The sequence below is a fragment of the Strigops habroptila genome, chromosome 6, assembly GCF_004027225.2.
Source record: "Strigops habroptila isolate Jane chromosome 6, bStrHab1.2.pri, whole genome shotgun sequence".
Classification (NCBI taxonomy): domain Eukaryota; kingdom Metazoa; phylum Chordata; class Aves; order Psittaciformes; family Psittacidae; genus Strigops; species Strigops habroptila.
Window position 1 is genome coordinate 73289591 of NC_044282.2, and position 21828 is coordinate 73311418.

Here is a 21828-nt window from a genome sequence, read left to right on the forward strand (position 1 = left end):
AAATTTATCATTTCAGCCTTTAGTCATCTGGGAGAATACAGCTATGGGAAAGAAAAAGAACAAACCCCACAATCCTAAGAATTCAAACAAGGAAGCAACATAATCTGTGACTGGGAATAGCTTTATTGGTGAAGGATGAAACTGGCTCGCAGCATACATCAGTGCAATCGCCTCCACACTCCTGAAGTGTTCTCTGTGGATTGGGACAAGGCAGACAAGGTGTTGGAGTGGGGCACATCATGCCTGGTGTAACTTCACAAGCACCAGCTGAACTCCATCCAGAATAACCAGGAAACATAAAGAGAGGATCCCTTTTCACTGCCTCAGAAACCCTGTTCTCACTGATGCTAAACCTCAAACTCTCACTGTCTTCAGTGATGCGGAATCCACTCCCCCCAATATTCCAGAAGTGCTGTATTCATGGACAGAGGGAAAAGATTTATTTACGGGCAGAGGAAAAAAAATATTGTCTATTACTGACAAAGGCTTTTCCAAGTGACCTGGAACAGGCAGGGAACAGCCTCCCTATGTAAATAACAGGGAGTGGCACTGAAGAATTGAGTATTTCCCCCCTGTTTACCGGATCCTTCTCAGCAGGAAACATTATACTATAATGTAGATTTCCTGGATTTCCAGCAAAATCCCTTGTCGATCCCCCATACAGTGCATGAAGGAGTCAGACAGCACTTGCAATTCTATTAAGCACCATTTTAGATTAACCCAACTTCCATAACCTACATAATATAACACATAAATATTAATACACTATAGTTATTTCATCTAATTAGCTGTTCATTGTTTTAACCTAAGTGCAGGCTCACAATTACATTCCTCAGTTCTCTAATACTAGATGTACTCGGTACAATATGATAAATTAAAACATGTACTAAGCTAATTAAAACATAGTTAAAAATCTGTCTTAGCAGAAGCCAAACTGAACCCCTCAGTCTCTGGCAAGGACCATTTTTTAATCCTGATGATATGACTTCATGTCACTGAAAACTTCTTCATATGGAAAAAGCTGCAGCTTGTATTGAATGTGGCAGCCTGCCTGCTTAGGGGACAAGCTGGTATGAATGCAGCATCCCAGATCTCCTCTGGAGAGCGATTCAGATGCAGTGTCCCTGCCTTGGTCTTCAAGGTCTAACGCAACGTGTCAGGATTAAACTGCAGCAAAGAACACTTGCCTTTTCCAAACAGGACCTCTCCTAATGAATGCATCAGCGTGAACTCTTGTGAGTAAACTGTGGATTCACCATACTTGCAGTTTTCCTGGGGTATGACTGTCTGTCTCTCTGCAGGCTGAGCAGTTCACTAGCTTGGGCTCCATAGATTAGACATTAGGCAGAAGCTCTTCCCTGTGAGGGTGCTGAGGCGCTGGCACAGACTTTTCCCAGAGAAGCTGTGGCTGCCCCATCCCTGGCAGTGTTCAAGGCCAGGTTGGACACAGGGGCTTGGAGCAACCTGCTCTAGTGGAAGGTGTCCCTGCCCCTGGCAGGGGGTTGGAGCTGGATGAGCTTTAAGGTCCCTTCCAATCCAAACCAGCCTGTGACTCTGTGGTACTTCACCCAGCACAGTCCCAGCACCTGGCTCAGACCTGCCTTGCACAAGGTTTGCTTGAGCATGGGCAGGACCCAGCTGGTGCCCCTCTGCAAGATACCCCATTGACCTGTATTTTCTTGTTGGTATCTGTTTATTATGAAGAAGTTACAATTTTCCTTTAAAAGATGAAACAAAGAAGTGGAAAATCATCAACCCTCCTGGTTACATGGAAAAACTGGAAGTATGTCACATGTATTTCAGGAGGTTAAAAAAAGGCAGCAAAACACCCAAAACCAACAATATATTCAGGTGATTTGCAGCCCTACCTCATGATTTTTTAACACTGGGGTTTCCAACAATGCAAATGCTACCATGAGTAATAATGACATTTTAAAGCAGCAACAGTGATGCCTGTGAAGAACAGGAAACCCAGATTTTTTGGCAGAAGGGCCACGGGTACGGAACACGCTGTCACAACTTATTAGAGAAGTCACCAATCTTGCCACATTCAGGGCAATAAGACCCATCATTTCACAGTAGGTTCAAATACCTCCAGGATATGGGTAAGAAGACATAAGAAGGAGAAATAAAAAGCCTAAGCAAATGAAACAGTTCAGCTAAGGGACTAAGTAATCATTCTAGAGAAACAGAGATAAACCATCTCTTGCAACTTCTCACAGAGAGGAGATAGTGCAAAACCAAGAGACATTTGTTTTCCTTTTTTAAAAGTAACATTTCCTTACAAATATCTCCCCACCTTGAAGAGCATTTCAAACGTTTAAATTTAACTCATTTTATGCATATACATACACTGAAGTCACCATCTAAATGTGAAGCATACATCTAAAGCATTGCTCAGCACGGCTACTCCTCCCAGACAAACACCCTGTTGGGCATTAAACATCTTCCTGTGCTGTGACTTTGGCTTCTTTTGGTTACTTTCTGCTGGTACATGTAACTGACAACTGATGGGACCTTCAACAGGACTGCCAGGGAGGGTTTAAAACAAAATCAAATCTATTCTCCCTTTCTCCAAGCAAATACTTTCACATAAGTAAAATTATTACTCACTTGCTAAAATTATTCTTTGGCAATTTTACTCCTTTTAAGAGTTTCTAGATTGGATTTTTTTAATATAATCCTCCCCCAAAAAACCCCACAGCATGCAGTGTAAACATGAGCTCACATTTACAAGATATATAGCAATATATATGTGGATGCATTTAGAAGTTTCATCTGCAAAGGCTTGTTCATATACATTTGAGGGGGACTTTCTATAGGAATAAAGATCTGAGGGAAAAGGCCTTTACTTCTGATACCTTTCAGGAGTAGGTAGAGCAGAGAGAAGACTTTTCTTTACTATTCTCTATCAGAGTTGTAAATGAAGGTTGGGATACACTTTCCCTGTCCATTAAAAATATGTCATTAGTCAATCATATTTTAGTGTGCCAAAAGGAAAAAGAAGGCAAGGAAAAGCCCCACTTGGACAGAATTCCCCCACACACACACATTACTCACAAAGCCTTGAGAAATTCCATAAAACTGCTACTTTCAAACTGGTTCAAAACCTGTTGTAAAATTATTAGAACACATAAGGAGTGTGGTTATTTAAGGTAGAGCCTTTCACGTCAAACAGTGTTCCCTGTCAAAGCAGGTGAGTCCTCCTTTAGGTATCGTACTGATAAAATAACTATATGATATTTTACACTTTAATATGGACAATGCTTCAGAAAAAAACGTTTTTCTTATTATTATTAAATCCATGTTAAATGGATTATGTGTTATATGTGATTTTCTACCAGCTCTGCCATTAACTCCATAGCAGCTGGTGCTAAATGTACTGAAATGTAATATAATGAGCTCCTACATTGCCAGCAATTACAGAGTTAAGCTGAATACATCCTCCGAGTACAAAAATAAGTCTGCTTTCTACCTAGCAATAAAATAAAGGTAACACCTACCTTAATTTAAAATTGCCAAGGTTTTACCATTATATATAAAGATATCTCATACACATAAAATATAACCATATACAACAGCAACAACAAAGAAAAATCACAACTGAAAGCTTCTCTAAATGTTTCACCACCCCTCTTCTCATGGTTGACACATGCATCAGCACAACATTTAAACACTGGTTGCACCTCTCTGGCTGATGTAATTTGGTAACTATAGAGTTAAAAGTTAAAATCCCTAAAAGTAAAGACAGCGCATGGTGGGGGTTTTTTTCTACAGCTTTGCAATACAGTTTCTAGATCTTGTGATTTTAACATCATTTTAGGATGTGATGCTACTGCTGGATGCAGTTCAGGAAACTCTTTAATGTTAATTGTGGGCACTGATCCTCCTCACACTTGGTTCTTTCAGCTGCCTTTATGAAGAAGACAAAGGATACAGGCACAGTGAGGGACAGCCAGGTCAGGGAGTGGTGAGTGTTCCTGGACACCCCCAGGTCCAACCTAGGACATAGGCTGGAGACAACAGGAGGTGTCCCAGCACATTTGGGCGAGCATTTCCCTACCAATCCTACCTGCAAAACTGGGTGCACAGGCTCAGCAGAGGCAGCAGCCTCCACACCCCCAGAAACAAGAGGCCAGGCAGTAATCCTTTCACCTGCTGCTTGTGACAGGAATACCTGTGAATGGCATAGCACACACATGTCCTAAAGGACAACTCCTAACACGCTAAAAGCGACATCATTCAACAGGAACACTGGAATACCCATTTTCCAGTCCACTTTCTGGAATCCATTATTACAAAGAGGAACTGTAGACAAAAATAACATCTCACAGCTTAAAAGACTGCTTGAGGCCCTTACAGCCACGATAAGGCTACTCATTTGGTAACTACTATACACACTACAGTATGAGAGCCACTGCACCCACATGATGTACACCTCTCTCCCACCTCATAGAGGGACAGGGCTTATCACAAAGTGTTGCATCTCTCACACTGCATGAATACCAATACCTTCCAAGAAAGACCAAAGCATTAGTCAGAAGAGCCTTGGCTCAGGCTATTTCAACAGCTCTAAGGGGTAACTTGCCTCCTGCAGTGTATTGTGTACAGCTACAGGAGAACCACCTCGGTCCAGGAAACAGCACGTTTGTGATCAGATATTTCACCAACTACAAATCCAGGTTAAGTGCTAGCAAATGGATTTACCCCACAGCTGTTTACATCAAAAGTGATAAAGTGATCCTCAAAAGCACAATTCTCTCAGTTCCACACCATCCCCACTGGACTCTCTCCCCCATAGTGGTGAGTTAAACCAAAGTCCCATGTCACAAGTGAGAATGACAACTAAGAAGGAATTAACCAGCAAATGCCAAAGAAGAATGGACATGAGGAGACACCACGTCTGCATGATAGTGAAGCAAATACACTTCTATTGCTATTAAAATATTGCTAATTAAAGAGAGAGCAACAGGTTTGCACAAGAAATATTCTGACCGCAGACACAGGTTCTCTACCAATACCAATACCAACACCAACAGTTTTCTTCATCTCGGGCCATTCACTTCCAAACAGACCACATGTGAAATGACACTGAATCTTCCCAGAAAAAGTCCAGCAGGATCAGGCCCCACAGGCCCCCTGCATTTAGGGAAACAACTGCTGTTGCACAGTGTGACTGCTGCTGCTTGGAAGCAGCATGCGTCCCTGTGAGAAGAGTTTATGAGAGTAAGCAAAGTTATAGTGCATTTAGGGTAGAGAATAAATTTTTGATGAGTCTAAAATGATACATCTGTGAGTAAGTATATACATATGCACACACTGGAGTGTTAGTTTGTAAAATAGATAAAAGTATCTCCTTCTGGATTCAGCCCCAAAATTCAACAGTCCTCAGTGTTATTTCACACATGGAGTATTGGGTTAAACCTTTTTTAAGTGGTTACTGACTTTGCAAACCTCAAAATTTAGGGGCACCGTCAAAAATGCTGTTACTGCTCCTGATTTCTGTGGAGGGGGCGGTGCTGCCGGGAAAAGGCACCTTTTGAGAGCACCCAAACTGGGTGAAGTGATTGAACACAGTGGCCATTCCTGCATTTCCACAGGGCTGTGGTTACTGCAATGGTTTCCAGCATTTCTGGACCAGCCTTGGCCACTCCCAGTGTTCCTACCAACTCCTGAAACAAAGATCACACATGGCATTCGAGATCATGTTTCTTATCCATCATTATCAACTCATTAAGGCTTTGTCTGAATCATTCCAGCAGCTTCCCTGGCATCATCACCAGAAATTAAAGCGTTTTGCCCTTTCTTTGATGGAACTTCACAACTCTGGCTCTTCCCCATCCATCTCCTCACACTGTAATGCATCGCTGGCAGCCTCTGCAGTTTTGATAGCTGTGACAACTCCTCAACTGCAAGGCCACAATCTCCTCTCTCAGATTCCTCCTTCAGATCCCTCTCTGTCACACTGTTTATAAACAACCACCTAATTCCTTACAGGCACGCGGGTGGGATCTGGCTTTTACTGCATCCACCCATATAAAATATTTCTTTAAATGCAATGTGCATAAAAGTAAGGGTAGGATGGTTCATAAGGAGAAAGAACATGTTTTATTTAACCAGTCGATATGGTTTGAAAAAGCGGACATGTTCATTTCTGGGCCGTATCAACTCGTTTTATAAATGAGATTAACTAATCCTTCCATCTCTCACATCCAGAGGGCAACTACAGCAGCAGCCCTACTGTAGAAGTGTATACATCTTACTGAACCCCTCCTCTTAAACCAGTCTGCTGTCAGTTATGCTCCTGCCACATAAGGAATACGTAGCAGGAAACAATTCTTCCCATATGTAGTGCCCATAAGACAATCAACCTCCACTTTGGTTTAAAAATCTAGATGGTGTTGAAGTAATATAGGAAAAAACAAATATTACACCAGTCCTGCTACTGTAGCAGCATTCCATAAAGAGAGGGATACAAACATATGAGCACATATTAAAAATATACACCTGCATATTATCCCCGTACATGTATACGTGCTCAGATCATTACCTAAAGTGACATGTGGGAATGTTACAGTAATGATGATGATGAAAGAAGGTATATTATGCTGTGGGTAGAGGGCTATATGCATGTTTTATTTGCTTGAGTTACAGCGAGTTGGGACTGGCTGTGACATTTGACCATGCTGCAGTCTCCAATAAACATAAAACAAAGTCTATACTGCCCCTTTAAAGACATGATTTTCATTCCCTCCATAGACTGAAATGTGTTCTAATGCTTCTGAAGGGTTTTAATAAATATGAGTATGTATAAAATGCTGCTGCTGATTCAATTACTAAATCACTGGTAACAGCTGTAGCACTGTGATCTCTTTTGAAATAAATTATGTCACGGCGATTACCTAAAAAGAAAGGTGCATTTCTCACATGATGCTGTACGATGCATTATAGATTAAACAGGCTGCATACTCTGTATTTATTCTACAGCTTGCATTTAGTGGAAGTGGGGAGAATATACAGCTGAGATATACGGGTGTCATTTCTATTATGCCATATGCACACCTACAGGGAAGGACACACATATACTCTTTTGATTCCTATGCTAAATTTGCTCATTTCATCAGTCAACATTTCCTTTTCTTAGGGCTGATCAAGGCTTTAAGAAAAACCAGGGGTTTAGTCTCTCTGTTTCATCCAGTGCATTATCATTGTAACATTAATCTTTCTGGAATGGATTTCATTTTATCTGGTTGCATTTCATGGCAATGTAAGAGTATAAAAAATGCACTTTGATTTTCTAAGGGAACATTAGCACCTAACATTAGTAAGGGTAGAAGTAAAGCCCTTGTTCTAAATAAATTTAACAGACATGCTGGCACGAGAGGGAGGGCCATAATATGAGGATGCTTTATTTTTACATTAACTGATGATTTTTTTCCTAAAAAGACATTCTATGCCAATAAGGATAAAGAGATGCTGCTTCAGGAAGGGATACTTCCCACTTAGTATTGTCATTCTTAGATGCAGAAACGAGTAATTTCTCTCAATACACCATCATTTATACATTTGAATGGCAGCATGTTAGAGATGTAAGAAAGGAATAGGGCACTGCCAAGGTCCAACTGAATATAATACGGAAGTCATTAAAACACAGCAGAAGCCTTCCTTAAAGTTAAAAGATGAAAATAAACAGGAAATAATTAAAGGAGAGAAGAAGGAAAAAATCCTTCATCAATGTGTTACTATTGGGGTTCCTCCGACTGAGTTAAGGTCAAATGTTCAGAGGACTCTGAACAACATAAAGCAATCCTTGTCATGTTATGACCAGAGTTTCAAACACTCCGTTAAACTTTCCAACCACTGGCAAAAAACTTTTATCAACTTTATGTCTTAAAAATGAGACTTTTTGTGGCTGGCCTCTGCAGATCAGTATAAATTCAATCCAATTTAAAGCACAGTAACGATGTGGGCAGTCTCAGACTATTACTTTCAATGGGATAGAGTCCCTAAGGATGACATAGACTTAGTCCCATTGAAAGTAATGGGGTAAGCAATCACATGCCATTACTTTCAAGGAGACTCAGTCTATACTATCCATAATAACATGGTAATATAAATCTGTACTGACTCATCAGCATGAAGAATGAAAATGTAAAAGAATGGCAAAGCGGCAAACGTGCACCCTGAGACAAAAAACAGCCCCTTGGTTTCTCCGCATCCATAACTCATCAGTGTTGAAAGTTTATTACAGGAGAGCTAAAAAGGCATATGAACACAAGGTGAGACATTAAAAGCAAGATGAGGCTTTGGTATTTTATAGTATTGTTAGTCTTCACTGCCTCTCCCCCCTTTTTTTCCTTTTTCCTTAAAGTCCTCAATTGGATTTTTCTGTTTCCTAAATCCAGCAATAAGAGAAAATATTTGTTCATGGAGAATGCCTCTCTATCAAGCCATTTATTTTTCATTTTTCCCCCTCAGTGTACAACAGAGACAGCTACAAACAGCCTCTGCAATCTTCCACTCTGCAAATCAAAGACATTAATAATATATTAAAAGGATAGATAATTCTGAGCAGGTGGACAGGGCGGTGATTGATCTATTACTGTGCAAATACCTTAGTAATGGCTTGTAAAAACTTAAGATCCACAAAACAAAGAGATAACAAAGCTCCGCCACGAAAGCAGACACCCATTTATGGCTAGTAAATTTTATATAGATTAATAGAAAAGACCAACTCAAATCCTCCTCTTGAGCTAACAATAATACTCCAGTTAGCGAGGCTCAAGCGTAAAAGCCATTGGTAGAAAGTAGAGCAGATCCCCCTGCCTTGTGCCTGGGGTAGACAGGACCATTCATTTTGATGAGGGAGCTGCCACAGTGTTCAGTACATCAGCCAAAAGCATTTCTACAATATTCACACAATCTCTCAAGTCCCTCTGCTGACCTGCCAATACCTTTATAATATATAACTCTAATAAGAGCACCTAGTTTGCATATAAGCCAACTTCTTCTTTTCTATTTCCTGCCACCTATCTGGGGAGTTAAAAAACATGAATATAAATGTTTATATATACACACACATATATATGTATTAGAACATTTCTTCCCTGATGGAGTGACGGGAAAGAAGTCTTCTGGCTACTGAGTAGTAATTGAGAATATTGAATCTCTGCATTGCAGAAATTGTTTAAAAGATAAAAGCCAGAGCGAATGACAGGCACCCGAAAAGTTCAGATAAGAATCACAGTCAGTAGTGCAGAGAATCAGAGTTTAGTGGTTATCAAGTTATAATTGTCAAGGAAAACTCTAATCTAACCCCAAATGGATTTTGACATAGGGGTAGAGGGATGAACCACGCTTGGAAGCTAAACTCTTGCTCTGAACCACCAAAAACAATTATAACACAAAATGTATAATAACATAAAATAGCATAATATGAAAACATAAATACATAAAAAATAGATATCTAAGTGTTATCTGAAAGTTGTTCTATAATGGTAACTCCTGCTTTGCAGAAGAGGTGGACAGGAGCTGGATTTGATTCAACTTCAGGGACAGAAAACCCCTATAGCTACCAGAGCAGGTTTGCTGCAAGAATTGAACCCTACATTTTTCATCCCACACTAAATTTTTCACTGTGAGGCTACTTCATCTGTGGCCTCGTTGCATCTTTTAATGCAGCCCCTGCAAGTGCCATTTGCTCTGAAATTCTCAAATCCCTGTAGTTAAGCGGGATCTCTGACTGAAATAACTGTTGATTTGACTGTTGACACTTCACCAATTTTAGCTTGCTCTTGTAAGTGAAGAACTAGGCCAGTTCTCAAAAGGGCATATTTTAAGATACATAATCATAGCAATTTCACAAGCATAATATTGTTAGACTTACACTGTAAACATGTTAATACACTACCAGCTTCCTCTGCTCTTTCCAACAGCACAGAAGATGCTGCCTTGTGCATTTCATAATCCTGAAGCTTTAAATGCTTTCCACCTTTCCTTCTTATGGCTACAGCCAGACTGCAGCATCACAGCATTAGCTGAGTATAATTAAGAAAGAACTGATGGATTAAAACAATCTTGATATGACATTTCCCTTCTTGACAGATATATGTATATTCACTGCAGTCTTTCTCCTTTCTCTGCCTTTTTGGGGGTTTTTTTAGTAGTAGTTTCATTTTCTTAAAAATAAAAATCTTTAAAAAGAGAAGAAAAAAAATCTCCTTTCAAGGAAAGGAAAAAGAAAACAGAGAATTGTTCTTAAAAATCATTTTAACACTTTTACTGAGAGAAGGAATGTTATCTCACCACGCGAAGTATTGAAATCAGACTACAAACAATTGTAACACTGACCAGGACCTGCTTACTCCAGTCTCTAACAGTGCACATGGAAAACTCAGGTCTTAGTAGAGTAATAGGATTTTCCAATAAACATTTTTCTGTCTATTTGGGCACCTGCATCTTGGTAAACAATTTTTCAGCTATGAAAAAAAAGCTTTGACATGCAGGGTCGGATTTATAGAAACAGTTGGTATTGAATAGAAATGTATTTGGTACATGGTAAAGAAAAGAATATGTATTGTACTAAAAAAATGAAATGATGGCATTTTAAGTGATTTAAGGTTATGTATGATTTCATAAACAATTAATAATGACAAAGGTAGCATAATGGAAACTGCCAACTTGCTTAGAAAACATGCTATAGCATATATATTGTACAGCACAGCTGTACTATTCAGTTGTGTATTGCAGCATGCCATAAAATTAGATTAAAATGTTATAATGCTCTTAATTTTTTCTCATAATGTTATGGAAATGATTGCACAAACACAAAAAATAAGGCCCCTCAAAACCAGTTTTCCTGAAGTGTTCTCCCTGCCTTTTAAAATCAGAAAGCAAAACCAAAGCACACAACCAAACCGAAACCCAACCAGGAGGTGCTCCTAGGAGAAGGTGAACACCTTTCTGATACTGCTTTGATAAATTCTGTTTTCAAAACGTGCTTCCACATTCAAAGGGTGGGGGTTTTGAGTTATTTCCTTGTTTTTTACCCAAAGGTGCTGTTTGATCCCATGCTCCAAGTACCAAGTAGTACCCTCTTGTGCTACTATCTGCTGTGAGCACACGGAGTAAGGGATTGTACAACACCCACCAGGCAGGACGCCCAGGTATGCAAGACAGGAACAAGCCTTTAGACCTCTTTAGCACCTGCTGACACTCACTGCACTCACTGCACTCACCTCTTCCTACATGGTTACAACAGCTTGCATTGAAACGATACGGGTTGTAGCGCAAACCTTTTGTTGTTTTCAAACAGAAATCCAAGATATTTTCTCCTTTTTTTTTGTGGTAGATGTGAAGTATGGCAATAATAAAGAGAGGATTTTTTGGGTGGTTTGCATATTTTAGATCATGGAAAAACCTGGAGTAAATAAATCATTCCTACATTAAGAATGATTACCAGCGTGTAAAGTGGAATGTGGAATCACCTTCGATGTGTTACCCACAATGCTGCTCCAGGCTGCAGCTAATTAGCAGGAGAAAGGTCATGCAAAAAATAATGTGATTAGAAGAGGTTGAAAGGGAAAAAAAAAATAGCCACATATTTGGACAGAGCCCAGATTTCCTTTTTGCCACTGTAACTGAAACCCATTGCTTCAATATTTAATGAAATGCTTATGTTGCAGCACCTGGTCACATTGTCAGCATTGCCTAAGCACTGCCTCCCCTGTGGGTCATTACTGCAGCCATCTGAAAGGGGGCAAACTGTTCATCGACTACAATAATGCCAGTCTTTAAGAATCTACAGCTACAAAACAGCAGGAGACAGAGTTACTTTGGCTCTGATCTTGGGAAAAATGGCTGGGGGCAAAATGCTGTTTCCTACCATCAGAGACTCTCCAGTTGGCAATAATTCTGGAAGTCAAAGCCCGTGCGCAGGACCCAGCCTGGCCGCCCTGTTCTGCCTTTCTCCCTCTGCAGAAAGCCAGCAGCTCCTGGTGAGAGATCCTTGTCAACAGGAAAACAGGAGTTCACACCACCCTGCTAATGATCCAATGCATCAATAGCTCAAACAATCACACCAAGCAGATGTCCTAAGTTAATATAGACTTTCCTGGGATTTTACTTGTGAAACGTGGCTTTAAAAGGCATTAGTCTTTTGTCCTCACGAGAGATCTGCTAAATCCTGGCACCAATTCCTTGGGTATGTGAACCCCAGCCTAATGGAATTTAATTACTTTAGTGGTATTAATCATCTGTACAGTAGAGCAAAGAGTATTTTATTACCACTTTTAAGGGTTATCGGCACATTTATTTCAAATGAACTGTCAAACTGCATTACGTGTAAAGCATGCCAGGTTTGAACAGCGCAGCGCAGGTGAAGAGATGTTTGCTGCCATAATGAGGAAGCCTCTGTTTAGCACAGGAAACAGGGATGGGGTTATTTAAAATGAGAAACAAACTCGCATTGATTTGAAGGATTTCTTTTTGCTCTCATTGGTTTTGTCAACTTCTAATTTCTCACAGTTTCACTCCAAGTGGAAAGGCTGCTCTTTGCTGGAGAGAGCAGAAACACCAGTTGGCACCAAATAACCTGTGACACTATTACAGGATTAGTTCCAGAAGAGCAATGCCAGGCTTGTCCATTATCTAGCAACAAGCACTGGCTCAGTAACACAAGGTTTTTCTCTAATTCACTTTAATACATCAAATCCTTTGCATTCGCACACATGGAACAGTGTATTTTCATCCAGTATTCCTGAAAGATGCTCATCAGGGCATCAGCACCTTACATGGGAAGATGGACATCAATAGGAGTTCACAGCCCCACCAACCTCAAACAATCCAGGTAAGATCTTGGTGCTCGTCTCTGTTTGTTGGGCATGTTGCAGCATATTTAGATGCTGCAAAGTTGCAATTGTAGCTAAAATCTAACAATAATTAATACCTGATCAAAGATCTCTTGACCCCTTTAACGTGAAGCTTCTCCTTCTGTTTGGCTCCGGAGCCTCCATAGGCTTTAGACCTGTTCTACACCTGGTTAAAACATCTTGGTTTGCACTCATCGTCTCTCAGACATTTTGCACTGAGTAGCAAATGAGAGCAATTTGTGACACAAGATACTACGACATGTGGGAAAGACACATAATTAGTGTCAGAATGAATGCATTTGCTTTTTAAAGCCTATTTGTCCTAGGATTTCAAATGAATCAAGCTGCTATGTCTCTCTCAACAGCTCCATACTGCTGTATAATGAATTAAAAGCTAGTGTTGCTAAAATGTGCAAGCTTTAGAAATAAAATGACTACTGTATGCATCTCAAAACCAGGGATGAGAAGATCTTAAAAGGTTCTAAACTCTAATGTAGCCCATTTTAAAGCTTTCCAAAAAAACTATCCCATTTTGCTAAACAGAGAATTCTCAATGAAATCACCCCCTTTCTGTGACCGATTACTATGAATTTATAAAGCTACTCTGAATCTTGTCTTTTTAAAAGGAAAATACCACATGTAGATCCTCTTGCCCATACATGTCTTTCAGGTATGAGTGCCCAGCATGCTGCATGCAGCGCACACAGTGGTGTATCTCAGTGCCCCATATATACACTGTTCCCTGGCTTCTCTCAAACCTTTCTTCCCCCTTGCCATGTAAGCATCCTCATCCATGACCTTTTCCTTCCCCTCCCATCCAGATATTCAGCACCGTTTCCTGCCAGGCACTGATAGTGACACTGTGGTGCCAGTGTCCCACCCCCAGGGGCAGCTGGGGTCATCCCTGAGGATAAAAGGGTACTTTAGACTTTTTGCCCATTCTCTGTATTCACACGTTGGCTGAGACTCTTACAAGACTGTTACCCACAGGATGGGAGTCTGTGTCTTTGACCACAGGCCACCACTACTAGGACCTTATCAGAAAAAGGAAATGGGCTTTTGACAAGTTAGAACAGAACTGACTCAGAAGACAAGGAAGGCTCTCCTTGTGATTACATGTCCTTTTCAGTTTCCAAACCCTTATCATGTTCTTCAATGCCATATAGCCTGTATCACAGGATCATAGACTGGCTTGGGTTGGAAAGGACCTCAAAGCTCACCCAGTTCCAACCCCCTGCCATGGGCAGGGACACCTTCCACTAGAGCAGGTTGCTCCAAGCCCCTGTGTCCAACCTGGCCTTGAACACTGCCAGGGATGGGGCAGCCACAGCTTCTCTGGGCACCCTGTGTCCAGATAACTAGGCTTTGATCAGGGGAATAAGACATTAATGACAGAAGAGAGGGAGTAAGCGGAGCATCTTGTTGCTGATGCCACCAACCAGGACCAATGCCAGCAGGTCACAATCCTGTCTAACAATCCACACGTGAACAGTGTTTTCAGCTGTTTCCCACAGAAAGCCACCTCAGATCTAGGCAGTGTCCCCTGCAGCCCAGACCCACAAACTGCCCCCAGGATCCCGTGCTGCAGCGGAATCTCCCCCAGCTGCAGAGGGGCAGCGTGTTCCTCAGCAGATGCACACACAGCAGATGACTTCATCAGCTAAGAGGAAAGCCCCATTTTTAAATGCCACTTTCTGATTAGGTAACAAAACAAACACACACTCACACGTTGCAGAGATAAATGTCTGGAATGCAGCCTGAGATACAAGGCACAGCCAGATGCCTTCAGTGACCCTGAAAGAATGTTATCTTAATATAATGCACACCTTTGACTTCCTTGTTGTGTTTAATGCATAAAGTAGCCTCAGACAGAGGCTCAGGAATAGTTGTGATATATCCCACATGGTAAGAGCAGCACTGGAGCAGTAAATAAGTACTTCATTTCAATATTTAGAAAGACATTACTAGACTATGTACCAGGAAACGAGTCAGTTTTATCCCTTAATCTGAAGCATCCTGTGTAGCACAGCTCAAGCCCTGCTGTGGTGCTCACACAAACACATCTCCATATAGTCTAAGAAGGTGTTTTGCTTATGGAAAGAGTGCAGAATCTCACTTAAGATAGGAAAAGGAATACATACTGTAATTTACAAAGCAAAGATTCCATTTTTAAAACAAGGACATTACCTTACATCAGTCTTCCAATATCTAAAAAAGCCCACAAGAAATCTGTAGAGGGACTTTTGTCAAGGGGATATTGTGACAGGCCAAGGGGAATGGCTTTAACCTGCCAGAGGAGAGATTGAGATGAGCTCTGAGGCAGCAGCTCTTCCCTGTGAGGGTGCTGAGGCGCTGGCACAGACTTTTCCCAGAGAAGCTGTGGCTGCCCCATCCCTGGCAGTGTTCAAGGCCAGGCTGGACACAGGGGCTTGGAGCAACCTGCTCTAGTGGAAGGTGTCCCTGCCCGTGGCAGGGACTTGGGACTGGAGGAGCTTTAAGGTCCCTTCCAGCCCAAACCACTCTGTGGTTCTATGATTTATAACAATATGAAACTTCCAAAATTACACAGTAACCCCAATCTTGTTCTGATTAAAGCCAACAGTTTAGTAAAAGGCAGCAGAATCGGGCCCAAGTCCTGGAGGATTTGAGACCAGTTTGCTCTTACGGCATTTACTGGAAAGAAGCAAGCCCACTTTTTCCAGGAAGAAAGGGCATGTTTCTTGCCTTGTTCTCAGCATTTTTCTCTTCACTCCAGTAAGTCTCTGGCCATCATTTTCTGCATCCATGGGGCTGCACAAGCTCAACACAGGGAATTATCACTGCGAAGTTCAAAGTACAGCTCTATTAGCTTTCAAAGGAACTGTTAAAAGCAAGCATTTGATGCACCAGGAGTGTCAAGGCTTGCAAATAAGCTGAATCTGACAAAAATGAGCACTCATGGAAGTCAATGGGATTACTTACAGTGCAGAAAGTTAAACATGTGCATACATTTCGGGAAGCCTCATGTAAGTTACAAACTCACACCCCTTAGTACTGTGCATTGCTGAACTTCCTTATAGCACTTCTAAGCTGGCAGAGGCATCTCTTCACTGAAACCTGAGAGCAAGGCTATAGTCTTATGCTGTATAGCTCAGCCTAACCTATGGATGCTTTTAAAAGGGAACCCACATCAGCCCAAACCTGCCTGAAAACAGCTGATGCAAGCAGTTTCCAGCCTTCCCAAAGCAGTCTTTCCCTTCCAGTTAAGGTTTAGGAGGGTGTTGGGCTGGGTTTTTTTTTAATGTACAGCATTAGTGGATCTTACAGGCTCCTCAATAATGAGATAAAAGAGTGTTTGGTACTGTGGAGGATGCTGTGACTTGCAGAGGTTACCTGAACATTGTTGTTATTATCATCATATTATTTGCCTGACACCACAGAGGTGTGCCTCTCATTGCTAGGTTACATTCCACACAGCCACCTGGCTTCTCCACAAATAATGGACTCCAAAATACAACTACAATAAATAATAACCACGTGTTTAGACAGGGCAGTGTTATACTTTTACAACATGGCTTTTTTTGTTCTTTCATGAATACATTCATAGATTCGGTGTCAACAAATTAAAACACGCAGCTCTGGAAGCAGAAGGGAAGAGTTACAGAGAGCACAGAGGCACTGAAGGGGAATGGGGCAGGTCCAGGCTCTACCTACACACTGCAGCAAGCAGTCATCTACTGGCAGGAGCTGCCCAAGCTCATGTGTGCACCCAGCTAAAGCTACAGCATTCAATATTAATAACGTGGCATTTCCATCAAGCCTGAAGCCTCTCTTCAGAGAAGGCGGATGGTTTCCTGCTGCCACAAAGCAGGTGGCCAGTTGGAGCATGGTTCTGCAGACACAACCGTGCCTTGAGCTCATGGGTGGTTTAGGTTTCAGTGCCCAGGTAACAGGTCCCTGAGGACATGACAGGTACAAACAGCTTTGGGCAAGCTACTAGAAGCCAAAATCCTGACCCAGTCCCCAGAGGTCTGAAACCCAGTGACCTTTTCCATCTAATAGATTACTAATCTCAGTTAGTTGTGCAAGAAAGCCACAGGCTGCAGACTCAGGTGAACTATCAGTATGTTCTTAGACTGAGCTGTGCAAAAAGGAAAAGCTGAAAATAAAACAACTCCTTGCAATTTTCTAGGACCAGTTTCAATCTGACTTCTCCATTTTTAACTAACAGTAAAATAAGCAATGATAAATGAAGAACGCTTTGATGTTCTTTACATGGTTTTGAGTTGTTCTGAAGTTAAACCACTTCGTTTAATGTGATCTCTCACTGCCTTCAAGATACATCATTGGAAAGTAGTTGTTTCTTGTGTGCCCATTTGTGAAGACTCGCTGCAGTCACACCACAGCCAAGATACAGACTGAAAACACTCAAAACTTCAACAGTCACGTTCTGTTTAGGACCCTTCTGTTTATTTGAGGCAGCTGCATTTGTTTCTAATGCAAAAAGTATCAAATACATGTTTCTTCTTCTCTGTATGTAAGAGATGTTCACACACCTGGGTTCGCTCTGCGCCAGGAAAGACACAGTTTTGATGGAAAACAGGTTTGGAAAGTGGGTAAAGACAAAACCAGACCAATGTGTCCACACAAGCAAACTGGCCTCTGCCATGGGAACGGGGAAAGTTTCTGCTTCCTCAGAAAAAGTCACAAAGCCTCAGACAAGCAATGGTGGAAATAAATGCAGATAAATTAATTTGGGGAGTAAAAAGCAGTGTGGAAAAAACAACCCAACAGAACAGTGTTTGTTAGAAATTTGGTTCCCTGAGATTAACTAGATACGCTGATTCTATGGCTCCACCTTCAAAGAGCTGCACGGATTTGAGCAGCCACGCTGCGAATTTCTGAGCACAATACAGATCTGTACCTTTAACCAACCTGAATTAGACAATTCCTCCCATGTAGGTGACTTCATGCCAAAGAAGGGGGAGGAAGGCACATCTTTGTTCCTCACCGACAATACAACTGCTGCCAGTAGCAGGTGGGAATACACGCAGCACTTCCAACAAGGTCTCATCCAATTCCAAACACATACTGAAGTGTTTCAACTTCGTTTATCATGAGGAGGAACCTAAAAGCGCCTGTTCTTAGTGATCTGACAGATGGGAACTGACAAGCTATAGTTTTCCATTTAGGGCTCCTGTCCAGAGCAGACGAAGTCAGGCTCAGTGCATCTTTGTCACTGCTGTGTCACACCTCACTCACTTCAAACCAGAGCATCACAACCCTGGGAATCTCACTCCACACATTACCCTGCAGAGAGTTTTCCTTCAGGCTTTTCTGCAAGCCTGTGGACATCCAATGCACTTAATCTTGCAATTAAATGTGATTTCTCTTCTCCCTGAAACCAAGCTTGATTGGTGAAAATGCAAATAACTCCCAAAATTGCATCTCTGTGCAACAGATGTTATTCTTACTGTGTTCAAATACTTGGTTGCAATATGAAGCCTAATTTTCTCTCTCAAGAAAGAGAAAACATCACAACTTCTAACAAAAGCAAACTGTGATAATGAAAGTGCTGTAGGATGCGTCACTGGATTCCATTTTGAAACTGTGTAATGCACAGTGGTTTATCCCATGATTACCAAAGAATGAATGACACCAATTGTTTTTATTATTATATTAAGACTCTAGTCACACACAAATTCAAATCCATGCCTGAAAACCTACAGATGGAATATGACCACCCTTATTCTTACTCTCTTAATGATCTTTATGAGAGTTCTACCTCTTCTTAGTAATGCAAAATATCTGTAAAATCAACTTCTCCACCAGGCACCATTTCTTTTGGAACATTAGAGGGGAAAAAACAATGGTTCACCCAGGAACATCCCTAGTTTTAATTTTTAAACTAAGCAACAAACCGTGTATAAAATGAATAGCAGATAATCATGAAACAGAGTCCTCTATTTAAAAATAAATCAAGAATGAAAAGGCAGAGAATCCTGAAGTTAGTTTCTCTAAAGAATGTAGGGAAGTGGCTGTTGCAACACAAGCTTAGGACACTGTCGGAAGGAAAACCAACTGGCAATAACTCTGCTACCAGGCGAAGAAAGTGATTCACCAGTATCAGAGGGGTTTTTTAGTATTACATCAAATTTTCCAAGCACATCAAGCCGCAAACATCAAGGATTTAAAGCAGGTAGTACCACAGCACATGACACCTTTGTGGGACTTGGCGCGAAGTGTAAATGTTTTACCAGCTACTGGCCTGTCCCCTGCCAAGTGGCACAAAGGGAAAAAGCCTCCCTTTGCCACATCTTTCAACATGGGCAGGTCCCTGTGGGGCTGGGAAAAGCCTGGCCAAAGTAACTCAATGCAGGTGAACACTGAGGACTTCAGCTGTGAAAGTGAATCTGAGAAGGCAGAAGTTACCAGTCGACAGAATCAGTTATTTAGAGATCTAATTGAAATTGCTGATTCAAACAGTCTGTCACAATGTATCAAGAAACTTCACTATTAACAAAAATCAATAATAAATCTGTAAGATTAAAGTTGAAGATGTGCTCTAGGAACATTAACAATGCATCGGGAGTTTACACAAATACACAATCATGGAATCATAGAATCACGGAATGGTTTGGCTTGGAAAGGACCTTAAGATCATCCATTTCCAACCCCCTGCCATGGGCAGGGACACCTCACACTAGGTGATGTCACCCAAGGCTCCGTCCAACCTGGCCTTGAACACCGCCAGGGATGGAGCATTTACCACCTCTCTGGGCACCCTGTGCCAGCGCCTCAGCACCCTCACAGTAAAGAACTTCTTCCTTATATCCAACCTGAACTTCCCCTGTTTAAGTCTGAACCCATCACCCCTTGTCCTATCACTACAATCCCTGATGAAGAGCCCCTCCCCAGCATCCTTATAGGCCCCCTTCAGATACTGGAAGCCGCTCTGAGGTCCCTCTGGGTGGCACCTCTTCCCTGCCTGGTTTCATCTCTGGATTTTGTATCGTGTACAGAGTCCTTAAAATAACTGTGCTTGAAAGAAGAAATGTGTGTGTGTGTGTATATATATACACATATGAGAACTGCACAGCTACTTGTATAGTTAGCACTGTCTACAGATAATTAGCATCCAGGATGTCTCCACAGTACATATGTTGACTATCTTTTTTCAGATACAAGCAGTATCTGGGCTTTCGTGTTATTTAAATGAGATGAATGCTGCGGTTGTCTCTCACGCTCTCGTCTCCTTTGTAAAAGCAGCTCACATCTCACGACCTGCAGACTCTGCTCAGGTGTGTGACACAGCCATAAAAGACAACAACAAAAGTAAATAAAAAACATGGGCCACCATATAAGATACTGAAATGTTTATATGTGCAAATAAAATACTGATGTTGCGCTACTTGTGTAATTTCTCATATCCGTGACATTTCTACTGACACAAATGCTGCAGTTTATAGTTGCCGTTTCCCTTCATCCTCACATTGTTCTATATTCCACCAATTTTGTTCCTGGAAGGCACTGCAAGGAGGAGTGAAATGCTACATTTATGTAAAAAACCAGGAAAGTCAAATCAACCTGCTTCAAACACGGAATGAAAGCACTGGTTTGGCTGGAAATTGGGATCTTGGGATACTTTCTTGCCATTTCCAACCTGAATAAACTGAGGCATCAGAAACCTGCACTGAAACTTACTCTCTGATAATTCATCTTTTGAAGGCTAAGATGATTTCTAAAGTTTTCACAGCCCAGAAGAAAGGATCCATCACCAGGCCGGGATGGAACTGAGAGGCTGGCTCCTCTTAAGCTTGCATCATCCTGGACACTAACATAAAAATGATTGTTTCCTCACGCTATAAAATCTTACACATTTTGCACCGGTCTACAAAGTGTAAGGATATGAAGAACATAGCTGAGTGGTATGGAAAAAGAACCCAAGATGCCTGGTCACCCCATCTGAATCACACAGCTATTGTTTTATATGCTGTGCAAGCAATAGGACATGAATGAGCTCATTAGAATCCCAGAATCCCAGAGTTTGGGGTTTTTTTCCAAGTTAGCATTACCTCTCTTCAGCCTCTACATTCCCCAGCATATGACAAACTCATGCTTGAAGGAGGGAAAGCTCAGTTTCATTCCTTTATTGATCTATCAGACAAGAACTTAATCAATCTTCTTTATAAGCTATTAAAGCAGAGCAAGAGAAATGAACTCACCTGATACATTCAACATTGATTGTTTCTTTCTAAGAACGGAATGTCAGCCTTATCTGCTGCTACAGCTGTGATTCCATTTTTCAGAAACAAGTTTTTCCCTCATTAGCTCCCCAGATACAGTGCAATTAAAAGTGTATTTGAGACAAAACAGAGAATATCATTAAACAGACAATACTTCCTTTCAAATTTCATTAGTTAAGTGTGTTCCTGAGAGCACTGAGACCCTAAGCTCAAGTCCAGTTAAGGAAAATCTGATAATAAAACATAAAGTTGGCCATGTTGTGACCAGCCCATCATTAATTGCAGTGGAAATTCTGCATGCCAAGCAACTACGGAATCCAACAATAGGAATTTTACTGGATCTATGGAAAAATTAAAATAAAGGCAAACATAGCTGGTACAAAACTGAATGTATTCAAGGAACTTTCAGGTTCAAACTATCATCTGAGGTCAGCTTAGCAAAAAACTGAAACTTCCAGATTTGCTGAACAGCACCAACATCATTGTTTCAACAACTCAACCTGACATTACACACCTCTGGTCCAGCAGCAGAGCACCTCCTGGGAACCACAGCTCAAGTCCTTCCTTTGAGACCTCCCACAGGACACAGGAACTAAACCCCTGTCCCTTCAGTTCCTCACCTAATCCTCCCCTCAATGAGTTTAAGGGCTGTAGGAGACCAGTTGGATCATGGGAAGTGTAGTTTACAATCACTGTGCCTAACTCGGAAGGTGCAAATTACAGCTGAACTACAG